The following is a 15,378-nucleotide window of genomic DNA, read 5'->3' on the forward strand; positions in this document are numbered from 1 at the left end:
GCATCTTGCTTAAGTCTCTTAATTTGGTGGTGTTAACCTTAAGGCAGAAAAAATGGGAAGGCACAGTGCCATTTGAAAATAACATGAAAGTAGCAAGCAGATGATAAATTTTCATTTGCATGCATTTTGCAAATAATTTTTATCACCTCTATATACTAGAGCCTTTGAGAGTATGCTCTGCAAAACAAGACCGTTTTATTATGAAGTGTTATGCCATGCAATACAGTATATTAAAGTTAGCCAGAAACATGTAATATATCCAGTACTTGCATTTCCTCTTTGCTTTGTGTGTTTTCAACTTTTAACTTGTAGAAATTGCAGTTATATGTTTGTTCATAAATACAAAACTAGCAAATACACAAAAGAGTAGACATTGCCTTCCTCAGTCATTCCCTCTCCTTTCTTTCTGAGAGGGCTGCTGTGTTTCTTTCCTGATCTCTCCTCTGCTTTTCTCTTATGCAGGGTGCCATTGCTCAGAGAAGGGTCCATTTTTTTTTTCTGTTCCAATTAGTTTACAAACTGCCTGCTGAGCTAGGAAGGCTGGGGTACTCAGTACAGACTCAGAAACCCTCAGATGTCTCTTTGCCTTCCCCTTCCCTCCTTCAGGGCGATGTCAGAACCAGTCCCCTCTCCTCCAGTGGAGAGGTCCAGTGCCACCTCCCTCCACCTGGCCGCCTGGCCTGCTCCAGCTGCAGGTGAACAAGGCCAGACGCTCTGGCAGATGTGTCTTTTTGGTTCCTTTTGAGTTATCCTTGTATCAGTTCGTAGGCAAAACACTCTGAGATCCATCTACATCTGTAATTGTTGCTGGGCACATATGCAAGTGATTTTTTCAGCAGGATTTTAACATTCTGCTTTTGAATATTGGTGAGGCGAGTGCTCCGTTGTGGGGACTAGCCACATGCTGAAATGCTTTTTGACATGGGAAAATAAAAGTGACTGTGCAGAATTTGATGCCTGTCGCTTCTCAAAAGCTGCTGCTCAAATTTACCTGGCTCAGACTGTGTATTATTTGTGGCAATAATACTGGAAAATGCCCTTCAAAGATCTGAAAGTCAGGCTGTTCCCTTGTCCTTTTACATACCATCACTGATAATAATAGCAGTAAATTTGAACAGAATATACATTCACTGTAGTTCAGTTGGAGATTTCTACTCAGTTTTAATGGAACCACTGTTGTCACCTTGGATCAAAATACCATGCGGGTTCAGAGGTTACACCCTCATCAGTGGCTTATTCGAAGACAACGATGTATTTTGGCTTAAATGTTTTTATGGCTGATGGAAAATGTGAGATGGAGTGAGCTGAGCTTGATTCCCCCATGCCCTGTTAGAAGAAAAAATAATAATAATAATAATAAATTTTAAAAAACTCTGTTTTGATTTGTTGACTCAAATCAGTAGGAAAACTATCAAAGTGATAAAAAGTGGAATCCCAAGTTGTTGTTGCTACATAATTGTTAATTAAAGACGGATGAATTGGGTTTCTGAGTTTTATGAGCCTGCAGAAAAGCATTTAGTTTTAAATAATAGGAAAGCTTATTTAATCTGGAAGACCTTTGTGGGAGAACCCACCAGGGCTCATTTTCACAACTGAAGCGTCACACCGTGTGGATGCTGCTCGTGGCCCCTGGAAATTAGGGCCACCCTTGTGCTCGCAGCTCTGGGACCACAGTGGCAAGGAGCGGAGGCAAGGAGCAGCATTTTTAGCTGCTGGCAGTGCCCAGGCAGCCTCCTGCAGCTGGCAGGGAAAAGAAAAGCATCATCTCTGGATTCAGAACCACGTGGGCAGCATTTCAATCAGAAAGGCCATTTGGGAAAGTTTACACCATGTCACGGTATCGAGGGCTTTCCTACTGCTGCTAGCCCTCAAAAGCTCCAGATCTGGAAAAGAGAGGAACTCAAGCCTGGGTTGATTTTCTGACACAAGCCCCTCCGCTGACAGGCAGCTCCCGTCCTTCGGCTGGAGCGGGCCCTGCTCAGGAGTGCTGATCCAACCTGGCAGGAGGAGCAGGTCGTCTCCCATCCTCCTGCGTCCTCTGCCTCCATCCTGCCTGCACTGTGGTGGCACCCTGGGGGCTGCTCCCAGTCCCCACCACCCAGCCCACTTCACCCTTCTACACACAGAGACTGCCCTGAATGCAATCCTTATCCCTGCCATGCCGACCCTCCCCAAAACCCCATCCAGCTAGGGGTGCAGGCAGCCCCGACAGCCCTTTGGCCTGCGAGGGAAGCACGGCCATTGTGGCCATCTCGCTGTGCCTCAAAGCCCCTTTCTCACACTTCTATCCTTCTGTAATGAGCCTTCGATCTCCTCCAGATAAACACAGTGAAACTGGAAAGAACAGCAAAAGTAAACACGGCAGCAGCAGAGCTGGGTGGCTGCTGCCCGTGGTGTCCCCGGGAATGTTTTTTCCTGTCTTCCTGCCACGGTTTCCAGCCTGTCGTCTTCCACTTTGTTTGCCATTCCTTAATTTCTAGCTGTAAGCTCTTTTGCATGCACCCTCCTCTTCACAGCACATTTGTGCAACTGTCTGCAGATGCTAATAGGTAGAGAGACTCCTCCCATGGCTCTGTTTTTATTAAATATGGAGATCAGACAAATTACCACATTTTTAACATCTCTTTTGTGGTAGCTATTAAGCTTTCTGGTGTAGAAGCATCAAGCAGATTTTTGTTCATTTATTCACTACACAGCCCCATAGATAAATTTTTCTGTGTAAGCTTTTTGGGTGCTGGGAGCACGTGTATTCGTTGCTCAGTATTTTACGTGGTATTTTCATTTGGAAGTGACATTTTGTGTGACATTTTACTTTAGAACAATAGATGGGCAATATCGAAATTTCAAGTCTGAAGCAGAGGAGTTATGTCTATTACTTAGTCTATTTAATAAGTTGTATCTTTTATAAATTCTTGTCTGATTTTGTCTTTTCAAGAAATCTGGTTTGAATGTATTTTGAAAACAGGAGGGTGCTGATGGATCTCAAATTTGCAGAACAACTGTCCTACTCCTCACTAGTGACAATAAGAGGGCTCAGATGAAGGAGTTTGTGCTGCTGGAAACACAACCAGCTTTCTCAGGAGGCTGCTTTGAGGAAGATTGCAGCAATACTGCATCCCCACTGTTACTGGTGGGTATTGCTGCACGCATGTATAATCTGTGCTAGATAAAATCAGGAGGTAATAAAGGGAGGTAAAAAGAAGAGATGAGAGATCTGTCATGTACTTTTTTTTTTTTTTTTTCTTAAGGAGAAAAAATGTCCCAGGGATGCTGCATTCACTCAGCGAAAAACGAGTGCTGCTTTAAATCAGAAAACTTGCACTGCACCAAGTCCTTTAGTTTGGGAACCATTTCAATATGTTATGAAGGAAAGTTGCAGACTAGGCATGTTTACTAGACCTTTAATTGCTACATTTAGTAGAAAGGCGCCTTTTTTTTTTTTTTTCTCTCCTTTCCCTCCCCTTTTTAATGACAAGAAGCCAGAGTTTGCTGTGCAAATGAAGCAGGCTTTGCGAGAATCAGATTCACTTTGGACGACTCTTCACATTCCTAGTCATCATTACATTAGGCAGCACAATCCCATCTCTGGTTGATGGGCAGCAAAAGTGGGCAGCCTGCCAGGTAGACGTTTCCATGGCTCCCAACCCCCAAAGGTGATGCGTTTTTCAGCTAATTCAATGAAGAGTGGGCTGAACTTTGGGTCTAAACTAGACAATAGCTGCCTTCGCAGTATCAGCAGAATGGTTTATGGGAATGCACTCCACATTTGGCAGAGAATCATGTGACCTTACGGCTGAGATTTTGTGATGGTGCCAACGGAGACTTGGAAAGCAGCACCCGTTCTGACTTTTTTCCTCCTTTCTTACATGGCTCAGAAAATGGTGGATCTTAATACTTGACTTTAGCCAGACTCAGCAAGCAATTGAGCTTTGAAGCACAACTTTGCCTTTATTCTGGCTTTTTTGGCACACCACCAGGAGGCTGTCCCTTTCACGCCTGATAAATTCTGCTTCTTATCTCCAAATAGAAAAAAGAAAGAAAGAAATATAAGCAGAATATTTAGACTTCATAACTGCATTTTCAAACTACGTGTTGTATTTTTTTATTGCTGATCTGTAGTTCAGAACAGCCCTCCTGAGTATCTGAAGGATAAAAGTTTTTTTTTTTTCTTTTTTTTTTTTTCTTTTTTTTCCCTCCTGTTTAATGAACAGGCGTTTGAACTGGGCAAACGGGGCGACAGCATTGAACATGAGATCATTGCAGCGTAGTGTAGCAAACTGGCACCCTGCCTTTTCACCCCTTTGCTTCGGCAGATTTGTGCAATCCCCATTTATAAAACCGGCACAGGGGCGAGGTGAATTTTCTGGTCTCTCCCCACCTCTCGCACTGTGCAGGCGGTGGCGGCAAGGATTGGTGCAGCTTTTGCGCAGTGCTTTGTGCCTGGAATTCCGAGAAGAGCGAGAGAGAAGACAGGCATCCTGGTCTTCTTCCGAGAAATAACAGGAGCCCTCAGAAGAAGAAACAAATCTGAGTTTGTCCTACATACAAGAGTGCAGAAAAAAAAAAGTGGCTCTCCTGCTTCCAAAAAAAAAAATCTGGCATGTTACACTGCAGAGACATCAGGATGTGTTAGAGCTTCTTAAAGCAGTGTAGCAAAATGAGCCCAGGAGATTGATTCTTTTAGTAAAAACAAAAGAGAAAGAAGGATTTTTTTTTGTTTGTTTGTTTGTTTTGCTATTGCTTATATAGCAATATTTGGCACTGGGTGAAAACGTACCTTTCATAACAGGTATAGCTTCTTTTCCTTTTTTCCTTTTTTTTGTTTCATTTTAAACGTTGTTGAAACTGAGTCCTTGTGTATTAATTTTAACATAGTCAGCTGTTCACACTTTTTTAAACTAACTTTTTTGGGGTGTGTTTGAGCTAATACTGCTAAAAATAGAAAGTAAACAAAAAATCGAGGATCTGTAGAAATGAGTGGCTAGGCACATTTTGTCTTAGCGAAGCACTGGAGTTATGCAAAGACCTTAATGTTACATTTATTCAGTGTAAGCTTTGGTTATTGCTACGAAAGTTGTGGGCATTTAGATCTGGTTGCTAAGGAAAGTAAATTCTTTTTTTATACTGTGACTCATGCTTTCAGTTTCTAAAGAGAGAAAGAAAAAAAATGTGCTAACTGGTAGGAAAGGATCGCTCTTGTAGCCAGTATATTAAAGTTATTATGGAGTTAATTCATATATGAGTTTCTTACAATTTGTATCTAAATCCATTACAAAGAAATCAGTGTAATAAGCACTGGAATAAAAGGCACATTATTGGGACATTCATGAAGTAAGCCTGGCTTGCAGCTAGTAACAGTGACTATTTTAAGATGTTCGGTAAAGCAGCACTTGTCCAGGAATAGCTGAAAACAGTATTTAAGATATCCATTCAGAGTGTTTGTGATAAGTGCATGCAAAGTTAAAGGAAGTTTTGAGCATATGACGCTTTAGTAGTAGACCCTGTTTCTTAGAACATTTGTCTGCTTTTGTAACATATTACTAAGCAGTTAGAGCAGTCTTTACCAAAATTCAATTTGACTGACATATTTTAAAAAGCTCGGCCAAATCAGTGTTTTATGTATCTCGGATTACTTATTTATATTTTCCTAGTCTTATAAATTTTCGTTAAAAATACAGAAGTCCTTGGCTAGAAATTACTTTGAAACTTAGGGTCTTTTTCATCAAAAACTCTTATATATTTATCAAAATATTTGTGACAGATACTTGTCTAATAAAAAGCTTTATAAATATATTTTGGTGTTACAAAATAGAATTGTTTTAATGTGTTTCACTTTTTATACATTACTGATTAGACAGCAACTCCTAAGATTATATGCTAATGTTGCTACCTTATATTTTTGTTGTTCTGCAATGAATTCTGGGAAACTATGGAATGGAGATCTTATGTATATGACACATATACTTCCATTCACCCATTTTGCACAAGAAAGTGTTTCTTAGATTTATGGTGATACCTCCCTCCCCAGTATTTCTGTTGGAATAGTTATGTATGTCATTAGTACCTATGTCTGTTGAGGAACTAGTGCTTGCATTTGTTTAAAAGAACTTTTAAAAATTTTATATCTGATTATATAAAACGAGTTTATTTCCTTCAATTTTTGCAAACATTTCTTGATTTAAGCATTTTAGCCTTTCCCAGTATTTTTATGCAGTTGCGTAGCAAACTACCTGATATATTCACCATTTGATAAACACTCTTTATTTTTGTTCAGCATTCTTCTTCACTTCTGGAATTCCTAATACAAGTAAAGTATTTGTTAGGTGTGATAGGATTAGTAAATGCTAAATGAAATAGTCCTTTTGCCAAATTATGTGTTCACAGCATGTCTTCCCATGGCTCTGAGAGGGGCATCAGCAGTGTGTCAGTTTTATATATTAAAAGCATAATTACTAATGTTGTGTAGGTTTCATGTTGTTCTGGAAACACTTTACATAGAACATATATATCAAAATCTTTCTCTTTCATTTGTTTTAGTGAAAGAAAAAAATTTCAGATGAAAAAGGAAACTGAAGACGTTAATTATACTAGAATTCAACGAAGGTAATACAGTGATCTTAAATATTTATTTTTTTGTTAAAAAATAAAGTTCATGGCAAGAAGATGAAGCAGATTACCTTTAAAATACTTTCTTTCCTTAAGAGAGACTACAAATATCATTTTATAGATATATATTAAACTTTTGCTATGATTACTTTCTGTTGGGAATATTACAGTTTGGGTAGCCTTTATACTTATTGTTTCCATTAAGCTTTAGAATGGATTGAAAGATCAATATACAATTTGTTCTTTTGTTATGCCTAGTAAATATGTATTACAGATATATATACTACTGTATTTGTATGACATATATATTTACATGACATGTATATATACTAGTAGATAACTATACTAGACCAGTCTTTGTGAAACGTGGAATACCTCTTCTATTAACCAAAAAAAAAAAAAAAGAAAATCTGAGAAGCAATTTATAGCACTTATTAGAATCATTCAGTAAATTATATATGCAGTCCGAATACTTATTTTTGATACTAAGATAAATATTCTAGTTTGAGTTTTTTCTTACATATTCTCTCAAGTTAACACTTAATAATAATAATAATTATATAATAATAAATAATAATACTAAATATAAAAATATCATTCCTTCTGAATGCTGAAGTGTTGTATATGAAGTGAAAGTGAGTTTAAAACATACTGTTATAGAATTAAAAAATAGTTGACATTATTTTTTAAAATGCAAAAGGATACATTGGAGCATGCAGGATTTTAATCAACTAAATTAAAAAAAAAAAAATAGGCCATTTAATAATGTTCAGCGGTCATTAGTGAACTAGAAATACATGTTACAGTCTGCAAGAAAATTTAGCATTGGCCTGACTTAAAAACTTTATTATTGGCAGTGCTTATTCTTTTTAAAGGAGCTTTATCCAACTAACGATGACAGAATTAGGCCTTCAGTGGGAGCTAACGGAAGGCAGGCATTAAAATCTTACTCAGATACAGATTTCAGTAAGCTGCTAAAATTATAAGAGACCTTATTACCTTTCTGTAGAACCTGTTTTTAAAATTTTACTAACTTATGCCTGTATTTTACAAATGCTTTTGTGGCTATATTGTTGTAAGTTACCCTGCTGTGTTTTAAGATACAGTGTTTATAAATTATTTTCTTTAAAATATGTAAGTTATAAAACTGCGTCTGTGTCTTACCTTTTTAAACTACTGATTATTGCTTCAGGATCTGTTTTGAGTCTGTTGCATAGGACATCCTACATTTAGGGTCTGATAATTTGTGTTGTACTGCTTACCCGTCATAAGAAGAAAGTATTTATTGTAGAAGTTAACCCTGAAGATTTGCAAGATTGCCTTTCTACTTGCAATCTTACTGGGGAATAACACTGATGGGAGGATTAGTGAATAAAATATACAAATTAACTTATTTGCTTTGATTAATAGGCATTGTTTAGTCAACAAGTTATTGTCAAGCAGTACTTAGATACTCTGTAACATGAAGAAATAGCTAAGAAGTCTTTATAATGTTGTTTGAGAGCTGCATGCCAGTGTGCCTCATTGCTTTTCAGATTTAGTGGGGTGATTTTTGTTTTAAGTTGTAGTACATGATGTGGTCTCAGACACAAAGGACAAACCTATATTGTTCACTTTTATGCCGTGTCCGATTTTGGATTCTGGTCTTGCATGCTGTGTGCATACTGCAGTCAGATTCAAGTTGTTGGGATTTGAGAGTTCATGAGTGCTCAAAAGGACATTAATTCCTGCTGAAGACAAAACAATGTTGCGCAGTCAATCTGGAAAAAAGTGGGTTTTATTCCTTTTTCAAAAAACAAACTAGTGACAAATGTTTGGCTTGTCCGGTGCATCCACCATTTATGCAGTTAAGTTTTAAAGTAGCCTTCTTTAGGATTAATTATAATATTTTTACTCTTAAATACTCGTCCTTACACTTGCTTCATATGTTTGTTTGTTTAAAGTCTTCTGTGTCTCAATTTAAAAGGAAAATGCTAATCAGCAATGCCAACTGGCATAAACCCGTAGATCCGATCTTGTGTTGAAACGTACTGCACAAGCTCGCTTCTATGGGTCTGTGTCAGTATGGTGATCTGGCAAAAGTTTATGTAGCATGCACTTCAGTGGTATTTGACAACAAGCCCAAGTGAGCATTTCAAACAAAACTATATATTGTTTTTGGAATGCTTCTCTTGTCCGTTGCTTTATCTTCCAACATAAGTAATTTGTTCTGTTATCTGGTGCTTTAAGCAACCTTTGGCTTAATATCTTACTAAAATTTACAAAGAAACGTGAGGAAATTGTAAGGTTTTCAATGAGGGAGAGTAGGATACACAATTTGCTAGCTTTAGTAAATATATCATTATAAGGCATTACACTCAAAAAAAAAAAAAAAGAGAGACACTTAAATTTACATTTTATTTTTATTTTAAAATAAAGCCAAATGGTCATTCTTATCCAGAAACCTAGTTGCATCGTTCCTCTCAGATATATATGCATATATATACATACAAACCACACACATTATATCTTTATACATATGTAAACATGAAGGAAGATAATTTTTACCTCTGCAGTAGAAAAATCTAAGAATATGCCTTGTTGTCTAAAAAGTGGGGAATAACTTCAGACTATTTCAACAGTTGAAAGCCTACCCCCATGGGAAATATGTAGGCCTGTGGCTGCTGTCACATTTCAAAGAAATGCTGAAGAAGTGAAGAAGACTTTATGGTCACCGTCGGAAGCTGTGTGCATCCGGGTTGAGGTAGTAGGTTGTATGGTTTAGAGTTACACCCTGGGAGTTAACTGTACAACCTTCTAGCTTTCCTTGGAGCACACTCGAGCCATCGAGGAATTCATCATCACTTTAATCTGATCAGGGAAAGTATGCAAAAAGGTATTGTGTCATGGCTGTACATAATAATCACTCTGAGGCTTTATTGATGTTGAAATAGTCCTGATTACTTGATTATTTCATTTACATCCTGTTACGAACAATACTAACATGTTCTCTTAATGGACTGTGACTGTGTACTGCAGACACTTAAGAAAGACTGATGATGATTTTAATTCCATTAACAAGAAAGCTTTAAAATTTCATTTTGATTTATTCATAAAATTCATAAAAATACTGAGTATTTAATGCTTTATTCTTCCTCCATAGAAATAGGTTGTCTTACATAGTTGATTATATATTTTTTATATTCAGATGCACATTATTTTTAAAGGAAAAAGAACAAATCTTTCTGTCCTTACAACACTTTCCAGAAAATATTACATGCTGCTACTTGGGTAGCAAGGGGCAGTATCACAAATCGGTCTCAATTTTCCTTGGGTTTATGACATTCTTTTTTTATGCATACACAACCCAATGTTACATAGACACTGCAGCCCCGGCTGTGTTTCACTGTTGTGTGATTCATATGCCACTCAGCCTGATCTCATCCTGGAGTCTCAGCATCCATGGCCTGACACAGCTTGTCAGCCTACCTGAGTCCTGACCCCTAACACTCTCATCATTTTTGGCCCCGACAGACATTCTGATGCATCTTTTGAGTCCTCCTAACCAGGAGGACTTTGAGAAGGCGTGTTTCCTGCGTGAGCTACCCCGAAGTGATGGGCACCACTCTAGGGAGGCACAACACACACGGCTTCCTTCTCTGCCAGCCCTGGGCACCCACCCTATGGGGTGGCAGGGTGCAACTGTGGGTGGCCTCACCTCCTCCTGGGTGGGCTGGGTGCCAGCCGCAGAACCAGCCCTCCTCGGGCCCTCTGCTGCCTCTTTGTCCCATACCGTTTTTAAAGAAAGGGTGCCAGAACACACCGAGGGGCAAAACGTATTTTATCCCAGTCAGAATAGAAGATGAAGGTGTGCTTATGGAGTTCTGCTGATGTTTATGTCCTAAGCTGTGCATTCCTGTTTCATGGCTGTTGTTTTTTTTCAGTCTTCCTTATCTTGGAAAAATCCCATTAGATATATATATCTCATAAGTAGATATCTTAGCAAAGAAATTAAGAAAGTGTTTTCACATTTCTGCCGTTCCCAGAAATGAAATGAAAGGGAAAAGGACTGTGCTGGTCTATCAGCCATGATTTTTCAAGTGAGGCCCTGCTTCTGAAAATGTCCTTAAAGATGCATTCAGTTCTCATCACTGTGGTAGAAGGCATTACTGCCACATAAAGAGCAGACAATGATGCTCATTCTGAAATAGTTGAGAAAAAACAATGCTGTATGTATTAACACAGTTCTCCCTGAAAAGGGGAAAGGAGTAGAACTTAATCATTTACTATTAATGGTAACAGTGATAATTCTGCCTAAAAATGATTTAAGATTTGTTGATATAAGGCAAAAGAGTTGAGCCCTGCCCCGGTGGTGCTGTGGCTTAATAGCAAATAGTTCTTTCTATGGTTTATTTTGTACCTCTGCATTTGCTGCTTTACTTTTATTGCAGGTGACCAGACCAAAATGTTTGACAACCCCAGCATGCATTTTTATTATTTTTTAGTTTTCTGCAGCAGCAAGGAAAGTTAAGAATTCTTATATTAAGTGGATTTGATGCTTGCTCTTATTGTGATTACTGTTCTCCTTTTAGTTCTGTCTATTCAAAAAATCAGTTACTTACAGGTCCCTACATTTGACTTTTTCTACTCCAGCTTAAGGCTTGCCTAACCGCTTTCCTAGATAACAAATAAAAGGAGGAGATGAACATGGATTTAGTCTCTCTTTTTAATAGCTTTTTTTTTCAGTTATTAATGTTTGTAAGAGGAAATTGGTAAAGAGGATCTTTCTGACAGTTAGGGGAACATACAATGGATTTTAAGCCTGTCTTAAAGTGTGTGGGAACGAGGAGAGAGCATGTTGAGTGAATCACAGCTACTCCAGGCTAATGGAAAATGCTTAAGGGGGCAATGGCTAAATGGGGGTGTAGAGAAGAGACCTCCATCAACCAAGGAAACTTAACAGGGACCACTCACAATCTGAATAAAAACTGTAATATCCTCTGTGGATTCAAAAGGACTCTGGTCACCAGTATGTTTTCTTCCCCTTCTATTTTAAAATTTTTCTTTTCTACTTTAAGTCCACTGTAATTCTAATTGCTGTTTTCTGCCAGCAGAGCAACAGGTGTTCAATCCTTTTATATTAATTCTTCAATTAGTTGCAAAATAAGGGGGATTGCTTATACTAAGCTGAACCAAATAGAAATGACTGATGCAGAAAATGTGGGAATGTTTCATCTGACCTTAAAATGCATGATAAAATTGTAATTCTATCAGGCATAGTTACAGGTTGCTATGCAAATTTCCATTGCAGCATCACTAGCTTTAAAAATATACATTTTCTTTCTCTGTTCTTTCTTTCTTTATTTATTTATTTTTTACCCTGTAACGTGCAATATATTATTTTGGTAAGAGTTATCAAGTTACGAGCAAAAATGAATGAGACTGAGGTAATTCTGAAGCAGATTAAGGTGGAGAATGAAAAACAAAGGGAAAAAAAAAACTTCTATTAAGAACAGCTGGATGGAGTTAGGTCTTCTGTGATTTCATTTTAAAGCCATAAAACATATTGTCTCTTTTAGGCAAAGTCTGGTGTGTTTTTTTTACCTTTAAAGTGCTGGTGGAATACTATTCAGTTGTGTAGCATTCAGCATTATGTTGCGATGTGACTTCTGCAGCAAATAAATGCATTTTGTAACATGGGTTAACATGAACGTCTTCCAAATCTAGGGTCTGTCTAGCAGTGTTTGTTCCTATAAGCAAGCCATACTGGTATGCCTTTACTTTGCTTCTTGGATGTAGGAGAAATACCCACTAGGATATCTGGGGACAAATCCTTAGGACCAAGCAGTCTGCAGCTTCCATTGTTATTCTGGGGAGACACAGGTGTTTGGCACAAGTTTGGTCCTACAGAACAACTGCCTTCATTACTACGGAGACACTGACCGGCCCAACACCCTTTTGTGGCCACAATTTCCTTGGTAAAGATTAAGCATGATCCAAGGCCTTAACCCTGGTTCCGAACTCAGAAACTTGCAACTTGGTGAAAACCCACTTTAATGCCAGATCCTGTTTGCCTTAAGAGCTAACTCACTCCAGAGAGATGGGGAGAGTTTGGATTTCCATCTGCAGCCCAGAATGCCTCTGTCCAGAGTCATGTCAAAAGAAAACATAATTAAAAGGACATTTCTGAGTTAATAACTGTGGGTCAGATGCAGTTACAGAGTTTGGGTGTTTGGGGCCCAGCCTTTTTGAGCCCTGTCAGTGGAATAAAGCTGCCATTAATCCAGTTGACCAGAGTAGGAAAAGCAAGCTTTTAGCAATTTTATGTTGTTGAAATAGCATAGAACTGTCAAAAACTTATAAGTGAATATGGGTCAATATAGCTAATATCGTGTTTTTAAGCTGTTAAAAATAATCCAATAGATTTGTATTATGAAAGCTGAAAGTCATTATAAAATGTTTTTTTTTCTTTCTTTTTTTTTTTTCCTGTAGCTGATGCACTTCCTGTTTTTGTCATTCCACTTAAGCAGAAGAGAATGATGCATTTCACTTGTTTTCATGCTTCATCTAACTTCCTCATCTTCAAACAGGTTGCAGTTCTTTAGAGATTTTTGGGAAAAAATGTGGTAAAATATTTAAAAGCAATCCCAGAAAATGTTTTCATTTCAAATCTGTTCTTTAAAAAAAAAGTAACCTCTAAAACTTGTTTATTGAAACTCTTCAACAAGAGACCTGTGATAGGTCATTTGACTGATAAAGTTGGAGTAGAAGTGCACTTGAAATTTTTTGAATTGTTTGGATGTGGTTTCATATGACATTCATTTATCTATTAAGAGCAGCTTCTGGTATTTTTAATAAAACTAAAATTAAATACATCTGGCAAGCCCTGTTGCAATGTGAATATTGCTTTTATAGCATAGTTAAATACAAGACTGAAAAGCTAATGCTTTTGCATTACATAGCACAGAAGAATTAAATGATTTCAGCCTTGTCTTTTCTCACATAGTAAAAATATTTACATCTGAGTGATCTTTTGGTAGAGTAATTTTGTACAGAGCTTCTGGATATTTCAGCTGTATTTTATTGCAAATTATATAATTTATATGGAAATTTCAGATAAATTCTTACTCTGTTTTGTTCCTGCCACCTCTTCTTTCCTACACTACTTCTGGAAGCACTAAGAGCAAGGCTCACGTTGATGAAGTCATTTTAGGAATATTTACTAAGCCTGAATAAAACCTCAAAGATGATGCCTCTCTTTTCTAGCATGACATTCTCTTTTGTTTGGAACTGTGTCCAGTATCCTTATTTCTCTTCTTGCAAATGTGATTGACAGCCTACTTGATCTTACAGAATAATAGCCGTGGATCCCATTGCTCTCTTCTGCCTTGTTTGCACCTCCTTTTAAACAGAGAAATCTCACCGCTAAAATGCTGTACTTTAAGGCTCTCTGACTGATGTAGTTGACTGGTTTGAGTAAGACTGATGCTGATATGCTCCAACTATTGCTCCAAGAGCCTTACCAAAAGGATACAGGTAGAGCATAGCAGATTAATCCTTCTTCTAAGAGTCTGAACAGCCTTTTTGTACTGCCTACTTTACTTTTGCGATTGGGCAAAAGAGGGGAGGCATTTTCTTTTTTTAACGTGCAGCTAACATACTACACTATTGCCTTCATCTGAGAGTTATGAGTCTGCTCAACTAAAGCTTTATCTCCATGGTTGAGAGTGAATTATCTGGTTTTATCTGTGGTTTATCTAGGAAATGCAGGCTCCCTCATTTTTCTTTTTTCTGTCTCCACATACTTGTCGTTTATACACAGCCATTTTTTTGGTTGGTTGGTTGGTTGATTTTATTCATTTATTTGTTTATTTATTTATTTATTTATTTGATTCTTAATTTCCTGACACTATGATGGCAATGTCAAAGAATATACTGGCAACAGGGATGGTCAGGGAATAATACACTGACAGCGTGAGAGAAGAGTGGGATCAGTGTTGTTGCATGTTTATAGTTAGCAGACTGCAAAAGCTTTCTCAAACCAAATTCTCCATGAGGCCTCTCTGCTAATGCCCGTCCAGCAGGGAAGGAGAATAAGCTGTTTGGTACTGCTACCTTTGTAGGTTTAGCTTGAGACCAATGGGTTTGACTTTGCTCAAGCTGTGTGTGCGTGGAATATATTTCAAGCTAAGTCCCTGGACGTTAAATACACTATAAGGCTCACTTTTCCCTAACATGCACCCAGCCTTGTGGTAACTGCATTATAAAAACAGACTTACAGGCCTGCGAAAAGCTAACTGTCAGTCCCTGAAATGTTTTGTATGTATGCATATACATACATGTATGTATAAGTTTTATTCTGCATTGCACTACGTTGATTAAAATAAACAAATAAATAAATAAATAAATAAGCACTTATTGGGGGGTACATCTCGTATATTTCAATGTTTGCTGAGACAAATTTGTTAACTTCCCAGAGGAGGATGAAATCATCAGATGGGAACTTTCCTAGGACAACTTCACCATCCCTTGAAAGAACTTCCCCTTTAGACTAGGGACAGTATTTGGGCCGCAGTAATAGTAATCGCTGTAATAGTTGGTTTCCTGGAAGGTTGCACAGGAAAGGTGTTCAGTCTGGGTCTGGAAGTAGAGTGCCTGTGACTGGGAGAGTTGAACATAGGAACAAAGGGAAGCCTTATGGCTTGAGCATGTCTCCAAGTATTCACATGTCCGGGGTTGAGAATTCATGACTACCATTCTCAATCACAGCTTTTCCCACGAGTCTTCCGCTAT

At 37.9% G+C, this 15,378-nt stretch overlaps 1 protein-coding gene across 1 annotated transcript in view; it reads left to right on the forward strand.

The window, feature by feature from the left end:
* Positions 1 to 15,378, forward strand: part of USP25 (ubiquitin specific peptidase 25) — a 461,260-nt gene that overhangs the window by 416,403 nt on the left and 29,479 nt on the right. The window contains exons 39-40 of the mRNA XM_080562087.1: positions 2,995 to 3,130; positions 6,538 to 6,603. The gene's annotated coding sequence lies outside the window, so the exon portion shown is untranslated. The remainder of the gene's footprint in view (positions 1 to 2,994; positions 3,131 to 6,537; positions 6,604 to 15,378) is intronic.

This window comes from Anser brachyrhynchus (assembly GCF_964034855.1).
Source record: "Anser brachyrhynchus genome assembly, chromosome: 1".
Taxonomy (NCBI): Eukaryota; Metazoa; Chordata; class Aves; order Anseriformes; family Anatidae; genus Anser; species Anser brachyrhynchus.